Genomic DNA, 16,130 nt, shown 5'->3' with positions numbered 1-16,130 from the left:
CTAATACTTTTAGAGGCCCTCAAAATCACAAACTATGCTCAACTCACTGTCTACAGCTCTCGTAACTTCCAAAATCTATTTTCTTCCTCACACCTGATGCATATATTTTCTGTTCCCCAGCTCCTTCAGCTGTATTCACTCTTTGCTGAGTCTCCCACAGTTACCATTGTTCCTGGCCCGGACTTCAATCCGGCCTCCCACATTATTCCTGATACCACACCTGACCCCCATGACTGTATCTCTCTGATACACTTGGCATTGACTCCGTTTCCCCATATTTCCTTCTTTTCTGTTCCTCACCCTGATCACACTTGGTATATTGATGGCAGTTCCACCAGGCCTAATCGCCACTAACCAGCAAAGGCAGGCTATGCTATAGTATCTTCCACATCTATCATTGAGGCTACTGCTCTGCCCACCTCCACTACCTCTCAGCAAGCCGAACTCATTGCCTTAACTCTTGCAAAGGGACTACACATCAGTATTTATACTGACCCCATATCCTGCACCACCATGCTGTTATATGGGCTGAAAGAGGTTTCCTTACTACGCAAGGGTCTTCCATCATTAATGCCTCTTTAATAAAAGCTCTTCTCAAGCCTGCTTTACTTCCAAAAGAAGCTGGAGTCATATACTGCAAGGGCCACCAAAAGGCATCAGAACCCATCGCTCAGGGCAATGCTTATGCTGATAAGGTAGCTAATGAAGCAGCTAGAATTCCAACTTCTGTCCCTCATGGCCAGTTTTTCTCCTTCTCATCGGTCACTCCCACCTACTCCCCTGCTGAAACTTCCACCTATCAATCTCTTCCCACACAAGGCAAATGGTTCTTAACCAAGGGAAATATCTCCTTCCAACCTCACAGATCATTCTATTCTGTCATCATTTCATAACCTCTTCCATGTAGGTTACAAGCTGCTAGCCTGTCTCTTAGAACCTCTCATTTCCTTTCCATCCTGGAAATCTATCCTCAAAGAAATCACCTCTCAGTGTTCCATCTGCTATTCTACTACCCCTCAGGGATTGTTCAGGCCCCCTCCCTTCCCTACAAGTCAAGCTCGGGTCAAGCTCGGGGATTTGCCCCTGCCCAGCACTGGCAAATTGACTTTACTCACATGCCCCAAGTCAGAAAACTAAAATAACTCTTGGTCTGGGTAGACACTTTCACTGGATGGGAAGAGGCCTTTCCCACAGGGTCTGAGAAGGCCACTGCAGTCATTTCTTCCCTTCTGTCAGATGTAATTCCTCAGTTTGGCCTTCCCACCTCTATACAGTCTAATAACAGACCAGCCTTTATTAGTCAAATCACCCAAGCAGTTTCTCAGGCTCTTGGTATTTAGTGGCCCCTGGTTTTACCTCAACTGCCACCCTTAAGTCTCTCTTTATGTGGATAGAAGATCTTCAGTGGCAAGGTACCCTCCAGTACTTGCACCCTGATGAAGTCCTGTTCTTTACTTTTATATTTACTCTTATTCTCATTCCCGTTCTTATGCCATCCTCTACCTCTCCCCAGCTATCTCCACCACACTATCAATCTCACTCTCTCCTAGCCATTTCTAATCCTTCTTTAACAAACAGTTGCTAGCTTTGCATTTCTCATTCCTCCAAAATCACCAAGGCCCTGACTTACTCACTGCTTAAAAAAAGGGGGGGGGGGACTCTGTATATTTTTAAATGAAGAGTGTTGGTTTTACATAAATCAATCTGGCCTGGTATATGACAACATTAAAAAACTCAAGGATAGAGCCCAAAAACTTGCCAACCAAGCAAGTAATTACGCTAACCCCCCTTGGACGCCCTTGGACTCTCTAATTAGATGTCCTGAGTCCCCCCAATTCTTAGTCCTTTAATACTTGTTTTTCTCCTTCTCTTATTCCGACCTTGTGTCTTTCATTTAGTTTCTCAATTCATACAAAACCGCATCCAGGCCATCACCAATAATTCTATACCACAAATGCTCCTAACAGCCCCACAATGTCACCCCTTACCCCAAAATCCTTCTTCAGTTAACTCTCTTCGACTGTAGGTTCCCACGCCACCCCAATCCCGCTCGAAGCAACCCAGAGAAACATCGCCCATTATCTCTCCATACCACCCCCAAAAATTTTCACCACCCCAACACTTTACCACTATTTTGTTTTATTTTTCTTATTAATATAAGAAGACAAGAATGTCAGGCCTCTGAGCCCAAGCTAAGCCATCATATCCCCAGTGACCTGCGCGTATACATCCAGATGGCCTGAAGCAACTGAAGATCCACAGAAGTGAAAATAGCCTTAACTGATGACATTCCACCATTGTGATTTGTTTCTGCCCCACCCTAACTGATCAATGTTCTTTATAATCTCTCCGACCCTTAAGAAGTTTCTTTGTAATTCTCCCCACCCTTGAGAATGTACTTTGTGAGATCCACCCCCTGCCCCCAAAACATTGCTCTTAACTCCACTGCCTATCCCAAAACCTATAAGAACCAATGATAATCCCACCACCCTTTGCTGACTCCTTTTTCGGACTCAGCCCGCCTGCACTCAGGTGAAATAAACAGCCATGTTGCTCACAGAAAGCCTGTTTGATGATCTCTTCACACGGACATGTGAGACACTCGCTACCACACCCGACTAATTTTTTGTATTTTTAGTAGAGAGGGGGTTTCACAATGTTGAGCAGGCTGGTCTTGAACTCCTGACCTCAGGTGATCCGCACGCTTTGGCCTCCCAAAGTGCTGGGATTACAGGTGTGAGCCACCTCGCCCAGCCAGGATAACTTTTTCTGTAAGATGAAAGACATCATAATGCAAGCCATTTTGGAAAATATTTTGGGATAAAATGCTAGTAATATATCTGACAAAATAAAGATAATATCCCTACCATAAAAATAAACCTTACAAATTGATTTTTAGAAAAGATGAAAAGCTCGATTGCTTAATGGGCAAAGTATATGAATAGGTAATTAACAGAAGAGGAGATGCAAAGGCTAACAAATATATAAAAACCTTTTTATCTTACTAGTTGTCAGGAAAGTAAAAAATGAATTAATGAGATACCGTTATTTTCACCCATCGGATTGGCAAAAAGTAAAGACTGCGCATAGATGCTGATGACTGCCCATAAAAAGGGACCCACAACACTGCTGTTAAGAGTTTGAGTGTGAGTCAATACAACATTTGGAGGAAGTAATCTTTGTAAAATTATCGGTTGGGATTAATTACAATTGAAAATAGGCTGAGCACGGTGGCTCACACCTGTAATCCCAGCACTTTGTGAGACTGAGGTGGGAGGATCTCTTAAGGCCAAAAGTTCAGGACCAGCCTAGGCAACCTAGCAAGCTCCTATTTCTACAAAAAAATAAAAATAAAAATAAATTGGCTGGGTAAGGTGCTGAGAGTTTGTAATCACAGCTACTTGGGAGACTGAATCAGGAGAATAGTTTAAACCCAGTGTCTCACACGTCCATGTGAAGAGACCACCAAACAGGCTTTGTGTGAGCAACAAGGCTATTTATTTCACCTGGGTTCAGGTGGGCTGAGTCCAAAAAGAGAGTCAGCAAAGGGTGGTGGGATTATCATTAGTTCTTACAGGTTTTGGGATAGGCAGTGGAGTTAGGAGCAATGTTTTGCAGGCAGGGGGTGGATCTCGCAAAGTACATTCTCAAGGGTTGGGAGAATTACAAAGAACCTTCTTTTTTTTTTTTTTTTTTTTTTTTTGAGATGGAGTCTCGCTCTGTCGCCCAGGCTGGAGTGCAGTGGCACGATCTTGGCTCACTGCAAGCTCCGCCTCCCAGGTTCATGCCATTCTCCTGCCTCAGCCTCCCGAGTAGCTGGGACTACAGGCGCCCGCCACCACGCCTGGCTAATTTTTCGCATTTTTAGTAGAGATGGGGTTTCACCGTGTTAGCCAGGATGGTCCTGATCTCCTGACCTCATGATCTGCCTGCCTCGGCCTCCCAAAGTGCTGGGATTACAGGCGTGAGCCACCGTGCCCAGCCACAGAGAACCTTCTTAAGGGTGGGGGAGATTACAAAGTACATTGATCAGTTAGGGTGGGGCAGAAACAAATAGCAATGGTGGAATGTCATCAGTTAAGGCTATTTTCACTTCTTTTGTGGATCTTCACTTGCTTCAGGCCATCTGGATGTATACGTGCAGGTCACAGGGGATATGATGGCTTAGCTTGGGCTCAGAGGCCTGACACCCAGGAGTTCAAGGCTGCAGTGAGCCAAGATCATGCCACTGCACTCTAGCCTGGGTGACAGAGCAAGATCCTGTCTCTTAAAAATGAACGAACAAACAAAAAAAATAAAACAAAAAACACATAACCAACACAGGGATCCCAGTTTGGAATTTCATTACACTTCCAGGTGAATCATGAGCTACTTTTCATACAATACACAGAAATTTATTGCCTATTCAGACAATTTTCAGTGACATTGGGAATTGAGGGGAAAAAAAAGTGGTTGATAAATTCTAAGTAAGAAATTAGGACTATAGGCCTGAATAACAGTGATTTAATCCAGGGTGAGGGAGGTTGTGGCAGTTGTGGGGTTGTGTGGTGTGGAAGAGAATAGATTGAGCAAAAGGACTATATACTAAGTGTTTTTCTAATATGGAGATTGATTGGGTTAAGAACACTCCCACTCTGAAGGCAATTGTCAGTGACTGTTTTGAATGTTGAAAATAGGTATTAAATAAAATCCTTTATATTGGATTCTTAAAAACCGTGTTTTGTGGAAACCCATAGAGAATATTAAAACAATATCTTGCTTTAGAAAAAGCTGGGGAAATCCATTACACCACCTCTGTCCTGTCAAAAACAGATACCACCTAGAATGAAGGCAATCCTAGGGCTGAGACTATGCTAGTAAGACCATTGAATCAAACCATTAAGATAATCCATTTTTATTAACTGGAATGACACCAGTTCCACAAGGTTTATTCTCACAAACATGGGCACTTTTACCATTCCCTGGGGCTTCAGACTGATATGCCAGCAAGAATCCAATTTAATTCCCCATCAATTATGGTATGTGATGCAAAAACATTGAGTTTCTGGGTGACTTGTAAAGACGGCAGTTATTTCATTTGTGTGCATATTTGGCTAAGCAAATTTAGCTAAGAGCAAAATATCAAATTAACTAAATGATGGGTGACATAACTGAGCCATGATGCATGACGAAGAGAGCTTTAGAAAATTATTTTTCTGTAATCCCAGCACTTTGGGAGGTGGAGGCAGGCAAATCACTAGGTCAAGAGTTTGAGACCAGCCTGGCCAATGTGGTGAAACCCCATCTCTACTAAAAATACAAAAAATTAGCTGGGCATGGTGGTGAGCACCTGTAATACTAGCTAACTGGGAGGCTGAGTCTAGAGAATCACTTGAACCCAGGAGGCGGAGATTGCAGTGAGACGAGATCGCACCACTGCACTCCAGCTTGGGCAACAGTGCAAGACTCCGTCTCAAAAAAAAATTGTTATTATTCAGTTTCTTAGTGTTGGTGAAACTCATATAACCTACAGATAAAAATCATGAAAGAGCTAAATGCCATCAGACCCTTCTAACCTCCTTTCCCCTACATTAATGGCTATTTTATAATAAGACCAGACTCTTCAGCTGTAGCCTCAACACCAGAGCATTATTTGCTGAGGGGAGATAGGAAACACCTATAGAGAAAAACCAATTCCTTGTAAGGAAGGAGAGTTTTCTGACCATCAGCCTTTAAGTTAACTTACCCTTCTACAGCTAAGACATCCATGAACATCCTCTCTCTGAAGTAAGGGAGGAGACTGACAGGTGTAACCAAGCAGATTTGGAGAAGACTTTTGAGCCCCTTTGCAAAGGCATTAGCAGAAAGCCCATATCAGAGGTAGATAAGTCTACAGCATTTCCTGCTATCGTATATGCTGCATAGCAGAAAATTTTAAAGTGTCCAAAGAAACCCTTTAAACTTGATATTTTGAGCAATTCTGAGTAGATACTAAGAATGCTGTTTAGTGAAAATATCAGCTCTGATCAAAGCAGTAATTTCCAGTGAGACTGTGTGTATGCCAGAAAAAAGCACTAGCTCCTTTTCATTTATTTCAGCTCTTGCTTCTTAGGTTCCAAACTGGGATGACATTGTCACCCACTAACCCAAGGCTGAATGGGAGATTAATCCATCTAAGAACAAGCAAGCCCTTACAGGGGCCAACTTAAAGGCTCTAACCAGAATTTGTATTACCAAGGGAGCAGCCCATAGGAGGTATATGACCAGGCAATGGCTCAGTTCTGACTCTTGGCAGGGCTAAGCAACCGTAATTTGCAATGTTTGGGGTCCATGGAGAAAAGACAAGGGCCTTCAGCATAGACACATGCTGTCCACTGCATAACCCTGGGGGGTACCACTTACATGTGACCATATGATTGGCATCTGGGATATTGAGCAATGTCTCCATTGGGAGAGAGGAGCAGATTTGCAAATTATGGGGAGCAGATAGAAAAAATGTCCTTTTTAATATGTTTTATTCAAGAAAATTAACTCTAGGAGATATTACTATAATCCTTAATTTACAGATGAAGAAACAAACACTGAAAGGTATCAAGAAAAACTAGTCTTTGGAAGTTTATCTTCCCTTTACCTATCTACCCCCAAGTAGTCCCTTTTCTCAATGCCCAAAATGACTCTCCCTTCTCCAACTCAAGTGACACTCAACCTACACCTACCATCCAGGGCCTTGGTACAACATCTCATATTCTGTATTTCATTCTTCCTTCTAAATGTCACCAGCCCTGCATCCCAATCCTGGTCTCCAGCTGCTTTCCAAGATTGATGGGTAATTATCTAATTAGAAAAAAATATTCTACGTAAGTATAAGTGGGTGATAATTAGGCTTTAAAAAATTTGCTTATCCTTTTCTACTTTATCCTTCTCCCCATCTTTTGTTCTCTTTTCTAGTGAAGTAATTAATCAACTCAATGAAGAACAGATGAATGGATGGATGGATAGATAGATATAGATAAATTCTATTATTAAGTAAATTGGGTCCCTCCAAAATCCATATGTTGAAGCCCTAACCCCCAATGTGAATGTACGTGGAGATGGGGCCTTTAGGAGGGTAAATAAAGCTAAATAATGTTATAAGGGTGAGGCCCTAATCTGGGTGTCCTTATAAGAAGAAGAAGAGAAACCAAAATGCACTGCATGCTCTCTCTTTTTCCCTGCGTGCACAGATAAGAGACTGGGAGGAGAGGCCTCACCAGAAACCAACCCTGACAGCACCTTAATCTTGGAATTCCAACCTCCAGAACTGTGACAAAATTAATTTGTTGTTTAAGCACCCAGTCTATGGCATTTAGTTATGGCCACCAGAACAGATGACTGCAGATACTTTATTGGACATATGACTATTCTAGATACTGTTTGTGAGTAGAATGTACTGAGTGAATCTTATATTGCTGCAAATACTGTAGTCAAAAGAGTGCTGGATGGAAGTAAGAAAACTCAGGTACAATCGAGTTCTAGCTCTGCCTCTTCCTGTAGGTGTGAATATGACAGTTACTTCACCCCTATGAGCCTGAGCTCCTTTATCTGTAAAAGGCTAGATTCCTTCTCAAGGCCCTCACAGCTCGGGAATTCTAATGATAAATATCCAGGCAATGTCAGTGGGTATAAATTATTACTCATCGTGCATTATTAGTCTTCCTTAGAAAGAACTGTAGGTCTAGCACATAAGAGTTGAAGTCCCACACAATAATAAGAAAAATCATGTAAGAGTTCCCTTATTTCTATACTTCTGTGCTTTATATACTTGGGATACATATCAGTGTGCCAAGGAGAAAGAAAAACCCCAATACAAATAGGGCTTTTCTGCAAGAGGGTCAATTTTTTTTGTTTTTTGTTTTGTTTTGTTTTTTGAGACAGAGTCTCGCTCTATTGCCCAGGCTGGAGTGCAGTGGGGCGATCTTGGCTCACTGCAAGCTCCGCCTCCTGGGTTCACACCATTCTCCTGCCTCAGCCTCCTAAGTAGCTAGGACTACAGGTGCCCGCCACCACACCCAGCTAATTTTTTGTATTTTTAGTAGAGACGGGGTTTCACTGTGGTCTCGATCTCCTGACCTCGTGATTCGCCCGCCTCGGCCTCCCAAAGTGCTGGGATTACAGGCATGAGCCACCGCGCCCCACCAAGAGGGTCAATTTTATAAAGATTTTGAGAGAGGAAAACATAAAGTAAGTACTGCAAAATGTGAATAAAATGGTAAGTTAAAACGACATTCTGAAAAAAGGTTTGGCTTCTGGTGGACATCTTTGCTCATCCATTCATTCTCTATTATTTACTTTCTCACTGGGGATATTTTAACAGAAAAATGTAAAGTACTGCAACAGATAAATCTTATAGGACCTAATTTGGATAGAGTTTCAGATTTATTTGCAAATAGACTGTATTCACAAGTGGATTCACAGAACAAAATTATTCTTTGGCCATTCCCAAACAGGCAACTCTCAAAAGCATACATTTAATCAAAAGAAAGGCAGGATGGGGATTGTGGTCACCTCAGTGAGAACTGCATAGAACTCGGAGCACAACTCTTCAGGAAGGCCATTGTAGGGGTATCTGTAGGATTGAAGGTGCCTGTTTGCATTTCCCTTTCTGGTTTCATTTTGGTCTGGGTAAGACTGTCAAACAAGACCTACTGTTCCTTAGCCTGGCAAATGTGTGACTCAAACTAAGCCCATTTATCTTCCCCTCTGAGGATATGAATGTTGAGAGGAGGGAGCTAACAATGAAAATAGTCGGAGGCGCTGCATTCTGCCAAGAGGAGAGCCCTGAAGAAACTGAGGGTCTCTTCCATGATGTATTTCTGCCTGGGGCCCTGGAGCAGCTTTGATCCCTGTCCTTTCAAGATCCTCATCTTTTCCTTTGATTCTGTGAGCTATCCCAAGTCCTTTCAATAACTTCTTTCATGCTTAAGTCAGTTAGTCTGTTTTTATTGCTTGCAACCAAAAGCCTGTAGTGTATGCCAATAGCACCAGCATCACATACAAAAATTATTTTTCATATTTGATAAAATCAGCTACTCTATTTCCAGGAAGTTATCCATATGATGATTCTATTTAGCATTATGATTTGCCAAGTGTGATGGTTAATATTAAACATCAACTTGATTGGATTGAGGGATGCAAAGTATTGTTCCTGGGTGTGTCTGTGAGGGTGTTGCCAAAGGAAATTAACATTTGAGTCAGTGGACTGGGAGAGGCAGACCTAACTTCAATCTGGGTGGGCACCATCTAGTCAGCTGCCAGCACAGCTAGAATAAAGCAGGCAGAGGAAAGTGGAAAGCGCAGACTTGCTGAGTCTTCCAGCCTTCATCTTTCTCCTGTGCTGGACGCTTCCTGCCCTTGAACGTCAGAACTCCAGGCTCTTCAGCTTTTGGACTCTTGGACTTACACTAGTGGTTTGCCAGGGGCTCTCAGGACTTTGGCCATAGACTGAAGGCTGCACTGTCGGCTTCCCTACTTTTGAGGTTTTGGGGCTCAGACTGGCTTCCTTGCTCATCAGCTTGCAGACAGCCTATCATGGGACTTTACCTTGTGATCCTGTGAGTCAATAATCCTTAATAAACTCCTCTTTATATATACATATACCCTATTAGTCCTGTCCCTTTAGAGAACCCTCACTAATACACCTAGATTTCACTATCAAGCACAAATTACTTTTTTTCTCTTTTTTTCATAATTTATTTTGATCTATTTATTTTGTATTATACTTTAAGTTCTGGGATACATGTGCAGAACGTGCAGGTTACATAGGTATACATGTGCCATGGTGATTTACTGCACCCATCAACCCATCACCTACATCAGATATTTCTCCTAATACTATCCCTTCCCTTGCCCTCCACCCACCGACAGGCCCCAGTGTGTAATGTCCCCCTCCCTGTATCCATGTGTTCTCATTGTTCAGTTCCCACTTATGAGTGAGAACATGTGGTGTTTGGTTTTCTGTTCCTGTGTTAGTTTGCTGAAAATGATGGTTTCCAGCTTTATCCATGTCCCTGTGAAGGACATGAACTCATCCTTTTTTATGGCTGCATAGTATCCCATGGTGTACATGTGCCACATTTTCTTTATCTAGTCTATCATTGATGGGCATTTGGGTTGGTTCCAAGTCTCCGATATTGTGAATAGTGCTGAAATAAATATTTGTGTGCATGTGTCTTTATAGTAGAATGATTTATAATCCTTTGGGTATATGCCCAGTAATGGGATTGCTAGGTCAAATGGTATTTCTGATTCTAGATCCTTCAGGAATTGCCACACTGTCTTCCACAAAGGTTGAATTAATTTACACTCACAGCAACAGTGTAAAAGTGTTCCTATTTCCCCACATCCTCTCCAGCATTTGTTGTTTCCTTTTTAATGATCACCATTCTAACTGGCATGAGATAGTACCTCATGGCGGTTTTGATGTGCATTTCTCTAATGATCAGTGATGATGAGCTTTTTTTTCATATGATTATTGGCCGCATAAATGTCTTCTTTTGAGAAGTGTCTGTTCATATCCTTTGCCCACTTTTTGACAGGACTGTTTCCTTTTTTCTGATAAATTTGTTTAAGTTCTTTGTAGATTCTGGATATTAGCCCTTTGTGAAATGGATAAGATTGCAAAAATGTTCTCCCATTCTGTAGATTGCCTGTTCTCTGATGAATTTTATTTTGCTGGGCAGAAGTTCGTTAGTTTAATTATACCCTATTTGTCAATTTTGGCTTTTGTTGCCATTGCTTTTGATGTTTCAGACATGAAGTCTTTGCCTATACCTGTGTTCTGAAGGGTTGTGCCTAGGTTTTCTTCTAAGGTTTTTATGGTTTTAAGTCTTAAGTTTAAGTCTTTAATCCATCTTCAGTTAATTTTTGTATAAGTTGTAAGGAAGGGGTCCAGTTTCAGTTTTCTGTATATGGCTGGCCAATTTTCCCAACACCATTTATTGAATAGGGAATTCTTTCCCCATTGCTTGTTTTTGTCAGGTTTGTCAAAGATCAGATGGTTGTAGATGTGTGGTGGTATTTCTGAGGCCTCTGTTCTCTTCCATTATTCTGTATAACTGTTTTGAGTACCAGTACCATGCTGTTTTTGTTACTGGAACCTTGTATAGTTTGAAGTCAGGTAGCATGCTGCCTCCAGCTTTGTTCTTTTTACTTAGGATTGTCTTGGCTATACGGGCTCTCTTTTCGTTCCATATGAAATTTAAAGTAGTTTTTTCTAATTCTGTGAAGAAAGTGAATGGTAGCCTGATGGGGATAGCATTGAATCTGTAAATTACTTTGGGCAGTATGGCCATTTTCATGATATTGATTCTTCCTATCCATGAGCATGGAATGTTTTTCCATTTGTTTGTGTCCTCTCTTATTTCCTTGAGCAGTGGTTTGTGGTCCTCCTTGAAGAGGTCCATCACATCCCTTGTAAGATGTATTCCTAGGTATTTTATTCTCTTTGTAGCAATTGTGAATGGGAGTTCGCTCATGATTTGGTTCTCTGTTTGTCTATTATTAGTGTGTAGGGATGCTTGTGATTTTTGCACATTGATTTTATATCCTCAGACTTTGCTGAAGTTTTTTTTATCAGTTTAAGCAGATTTTGGACTGAGATGATGGGGTTTTCTAAATACACAATGATGTCATCTGCAACAGAGACAATTTGACTTCCTGTCTTCCTATTTGAATACCCTTCATTTCTTTCTCTTGCCTGATTGTGCTGGCCAGAACTTCCAATACTATGTTGAATAGGAGTGGTGAGAAAGGACATCCTTGTCTTGTGCAGGTTTTCAAAGGGAATGCTTCCAATTTTTGTCCATTCAGTATGATATTCACTGTGGTTTGTCATAAATAGCTCTTATTATTTTGAGATACATTCCATCAATACCTACTTTATTGAGAGTTTTTAGCATGAAGGGGTGTTGAATTTTATCAAAGACCTTTTCTGCATCTATTGAGATAAACGTGGTTTTTGTCATTGGTTCTGTTTTTGTGATGGATTACATTTATTGATTTGCATATGTTGAACCAGTCTTGCGTCCCAGGGATGAAGCTGACTTGATTGTGGTGGATAAGCTTTTTGATGTGCTGCTGCATTCGGTTTGCCAGTATTTTATTGAGAATTTTTGCATCGATGTTCATCAGGGATATTGGCTGAAATTTTCTTTTGTTGTGTTTCTGCCAGGTTATGGTATCAGGATGATGCTGGCCTCATAAAATGAGTTAGGTTGGAGTCCCGCTTTTTCTGTTGTTTGGAATAGTTTCAGAAGGAATGGTGTCAGCTCCTCTTTGTATCTCTGGTAAAATTTGTCTGTAAATCTGTCTGTTCCTGGGCTTTTTTGGTTGGTAAGCTATTAACTACTGCCTCAATTTCCAAACTTGTTATTGATCTATTCAAGGATTTGACTTCTTCCAGTTTAGACTTGGGAGGGTGTATGTGTCCAGAAATGTATCAATTTCTTCTAGATTTTCTAGAGTATTTGTGTAGAGGTGTTTATAGTATTTTCTGATGGTAGTTTGTATTTCTTTGGGATCAGTGGTGATATCCCCTTTATGATTTTTTATTGTATCTATTTGATTCTTCTCTCTTTTCTTCTTTATTAGTCTGGCTAGCGGTCTAGTTTGTTAATCTTTTCAAAAAACCAGCCCCTGGATTCATTGATTTTTTGAAGAGTTTTTGTGTCTCTGTCTCCTTCAGTTCTGCTCTGATCTTAGTTATGTCTTCTCTTCTGCTAGCTTTTGATTTTGTTTGCTCTTGTTTCTGTAGTTCTTTTCATTGTAGGGTGTCAATTTTAGATCTTTCCTGCTTTCTCCTGTGGGCATTAGTGCTATAAATTTTCCTTTAAACACTTCTTTATCTGTGTCCCAGAGATTCTGGTACATTGTGTCTTTGTTCTGATTGGTTTCAAAGAACTTATTTATTTCTGCCTTAATTTCATTATTTACCAGTAGTCATTCAGGAGCAGGTTTTTCAGTTTCCATGTAGTTCTGCAGTTTTGAGTGAGTTTCTTACTCCTGAGTTCTAATTTGATTGCACTGTAGTCTGAGGGACTGTTTGTTATGATTTTTGTTCATTTGTATTTGCTAAGGAATGTTTTACTTCCAATTATGTGGTCAATTTTAGAATAAGTGCAATGTGGTGCTGAGGAGAATGTATATTTTCGCATTGATTTGGGGTGGAGAGTTCAGCAGATGTCTATTAGGTCCACTTGGTCCAGAGCTGAGTTCAAGTCCTGAATATCCTTGTTAATTTTCTGTGTTGTTGAGCTATCTAATATTCACAGTGGTGTGTTAAAGTCTCCCACTATTATTGTGTAGGAGTAAGTCTCTTTGTAGGTCTCTAAGAACTTGCTTTATGAATCTGGATGCTCCTGTATTGGGTGCATTGATCCATTTACCATTATGTAATGCCCTTGTCTTTTTTGATCTTTGTTGGTTAAAAGTCTCTTTTCTCAGAGACTGGCATTGCAACCTCTGCTTTTTGTTGTTGTTGTTTCCATTTTCTTGGTGAATATTCCTCTATCCCTTTATTTTGAGCCTATGTGTGTCTTTGCATGTGAGATGGGTCTCCGGAATACAGCACACTGATAGGTCTTGACTCTTTATCCAGTTTGCCAGTCTGTGCCTTTTAATTGGGGCATTTAGCCCATCTCCATTTGAGGATAATATTATTATGTGTGAATTTGATCGTGACGTTATGAGGTTAGCTGGTTATTTTCCCCATTTTTGATCCAGTTTCTTCATAGTGTTGATGGTCTTTACAATTTGGTATGTTTTTGCAGTGGCTGGTACTGGTTGTTCCTTTCAATATTTAGTGCTTCCTTCAGGAGCTCTTGTAAGGCAGGCCTAGTGGTGACAAAATCCCTCAGGATTTGCTTGTCTGTAAAGGATTTTATTTCTCCTTCACTTATGAAGCTTAGTTTGGCTGGATATGAAATTCTGGGTTGAAAATTCTTTTCTTTAACGATGTTGAATATTGGTCTTCACCCTTTTCTGACTTGTAGGGTTTCTGCAGAGAGATCCACTCTTAGTCTGATGGGCTTCCCTTTGTAGGTAACCCTATTTTTATCTCTGGCTGCCCTTAACATTTTTTCCTTCATTTCAACCTTGGTGAATCTGATGATTCTGTGTCTTGGGGTTGCTCTTCTCAAGGAGTATCTTAGTGGTGTTCTTTATGTTTCCTGAATTTGAATGTTGACCTGTCTTGCTAGGTTTGGGTAGTTCTCCTAGATAATATCCTGAAGTGTGTTTTCCAACTTGGTTCCATTCTCCCCATCACTTTCATGTATATCAATCAATTGTAGGTTTGGTCTTTTCACATAGTCCCATATTTCTTGAAGATTTTGTTCATTCCTTTTCATTCTTTTTTCTCTAATGTTCTTCATGCTTCATTTCATTAAGTTGATCTTCAATCTCTGATATTCTTTCTTCCACTTGATCGATTCAGCTATTGATACTGTGTATGCTTCATGAAGTTCTAGTGCTGTGTTTTTCAGCTCCATCAGGTCATTTATGTTCTTCTCTAAGCTGGTTATTCTAATTAGCAATTCCTCTAACCTTTTTTCAAGGTTCTTAGCTTCCTTGCATTCGGTTAGAACATGCTCCTTTAGCTTGGAGGAGTTTGTTATTACCCACCTTCTGAGGCTTACTTCTGTCAATCCATCAAACTCATTCTCCATCCAGTTTTGTTTCCTTGTTGGCAAGGAGTTGGGATCCTTTGGAGGAGAAGAGGCATTCTGGTTTTTGGAATTTTCAGGCTTTTTGCACTGGTTTTTCCTCATCTTCATGGATTTATCTACCTTTGTTCTTTGATGTTGTTGACATTCGGATAGGGTTTTTGTGTACCTTTTTGTTGATGTTGATGCTATTCCTTTTTGTTTGTTAGTTTTCCTTCTAACGGTCAGGCTCCTCTGCTGCAGGTCTGCTGGAGTTTGCTGGAGGTCCACTCCAGACGCTGTTTGCCTGGGTGTCACCAGCAGAGACTGCAGAACAGCAAAGATTGCTGGCTGTTCCTTCCTCTGGTAGCTTCATCCCAGAGGGGCACCCGCCAGATGCCAGCCAGAGCTCTTCCTGCTGGGAGGTGTCTCCCAGTCAGGAGGCACGGGGTCAGGGACCCACTTGGGGAGGCAGTCTGTCCCTTAGCAGAACTTGAGCACTGTGCTGGGAGATCTGCTGCTCTCTTCAGAGATGGCAGGCAGGAACGTTTTAGTCTGCGGAAGCTGCACCCATAGCTGCCTCTTCCCCCACATGCTCTGTCCCAGGGAGATGTGAGTTTTATCTATAAGTCCCTGACTGGGGCTGCTGCCTTTCTTTCAGAGATCCCCTCCCCAGAGAGGAGGAATCTAGAGAGGCAATCTGGCTACAGCACCTTTGCCACTTTGAATTTCCCCAGCAGCTTTGTTTACACCGTGAGGTGAAAACCACCTTCTCAAGCCTCAGTAATGGGGGACGCCCCTCCCCCCACCAAGGTCCAGTGTCCCAGGTCGACTTCAGACTGCTGTGCTGGCAAGCGATAATTTCAAGCCAGTGAATCTTAGCTTGCTGGGTTTTGTAGGGGTGGGATCAGCTGAGCTAGGCCACTTGGCTCCCTGGCTTCAGCCCCCTTTCCAGGGAAGCAAATGGTTCTGTCTCACTGGAGTTCCAGGAGCCACTGGTGTATGAAAAAAAAAAAGAAAGAAACTCCTGCAGCTAGCTCAGTGTCTGTCCAAACAGCCGCCCAGTTTTGTGCTTGAACCCCAGGGCCCTGGTGGTGTAGGGATTCCTAAGGGAATCTCCCGGTCTGCAGATTGCAAAGACTGTGGGAAGAGCATAATATCTGGGCCAGAATGCACTGTCTTTCATGGCACAGTCCCTCATGGCTTCCCTTGGCTTGGGGAGGGATTTCCCTAACCCTTTGTACTTCCTTGGTGAGGTGACGCCCCACCCTCCTTTGGCTTGTCCTCTGTGGGCTACATCCAGTGTCTAACCAGTCCCAATGAGATAAGACAGGTACCTCAGTTGGAAATGCAGAAATCACCCACCTTCTATATTGATCTCTCTGGGAGCTGCAGACTGGAGCTCTTCCTATTCGGCCATCTTGCTAGCCACACAAATTACTTTTAAAATGGAAGGAATCTTACATCTTCTTA

General features: G+C 41.7%; 1 long non-coding RNA gene across 7 annotated transcripts in view; it reads left to right on the top strand.

Moving 5' to 3' along the window:
• Window positions 1-16,130, top strand: part of LOC129144311 (uncharacterized) — a 33,088-nt gene that overhangs the window by 13,984 nt on the left and 2,974 nt on the right. The window contains exon 4 of one of the 7 annotated variants that reach the window (XR_010158158.1): window positions 2,162-2,560. The exons of 4 other annotated variants lie outside the window; for them this stretch is intronic. This is a non-coding gene — a long non-coding RNA (uncharacterized LOC129144311). Of the gene's footprint in view, window positions 1-2,161; window positions 2,561-16,130 lie in introns of those variants that run through there. 2 more of the 7 variants (XR_010158156.1, XR_010158161.1) reach the window with 2 other exon arrangements.

The sequence above is a fragment of the Pan troglodytes genome, chromosome 5 (genome assembly GCF_028858775.2).
Source record: "Pan troglodytes isolate AG18354 chromosome 5, NHGRI_mPanTro3-v2.0_pri, whole genome shotgun sequence".
Classification (NCBI taxonomy): Eukaryota; Metazoa; Chordata; class Mammalia; order Primates; family Hominidae; genus Pan; species Pan troglodytes.
Note: the sequence above shows the minus strand (reverse complement) of the source record. Positions and strands in the feature narration are given on the sequence as shown.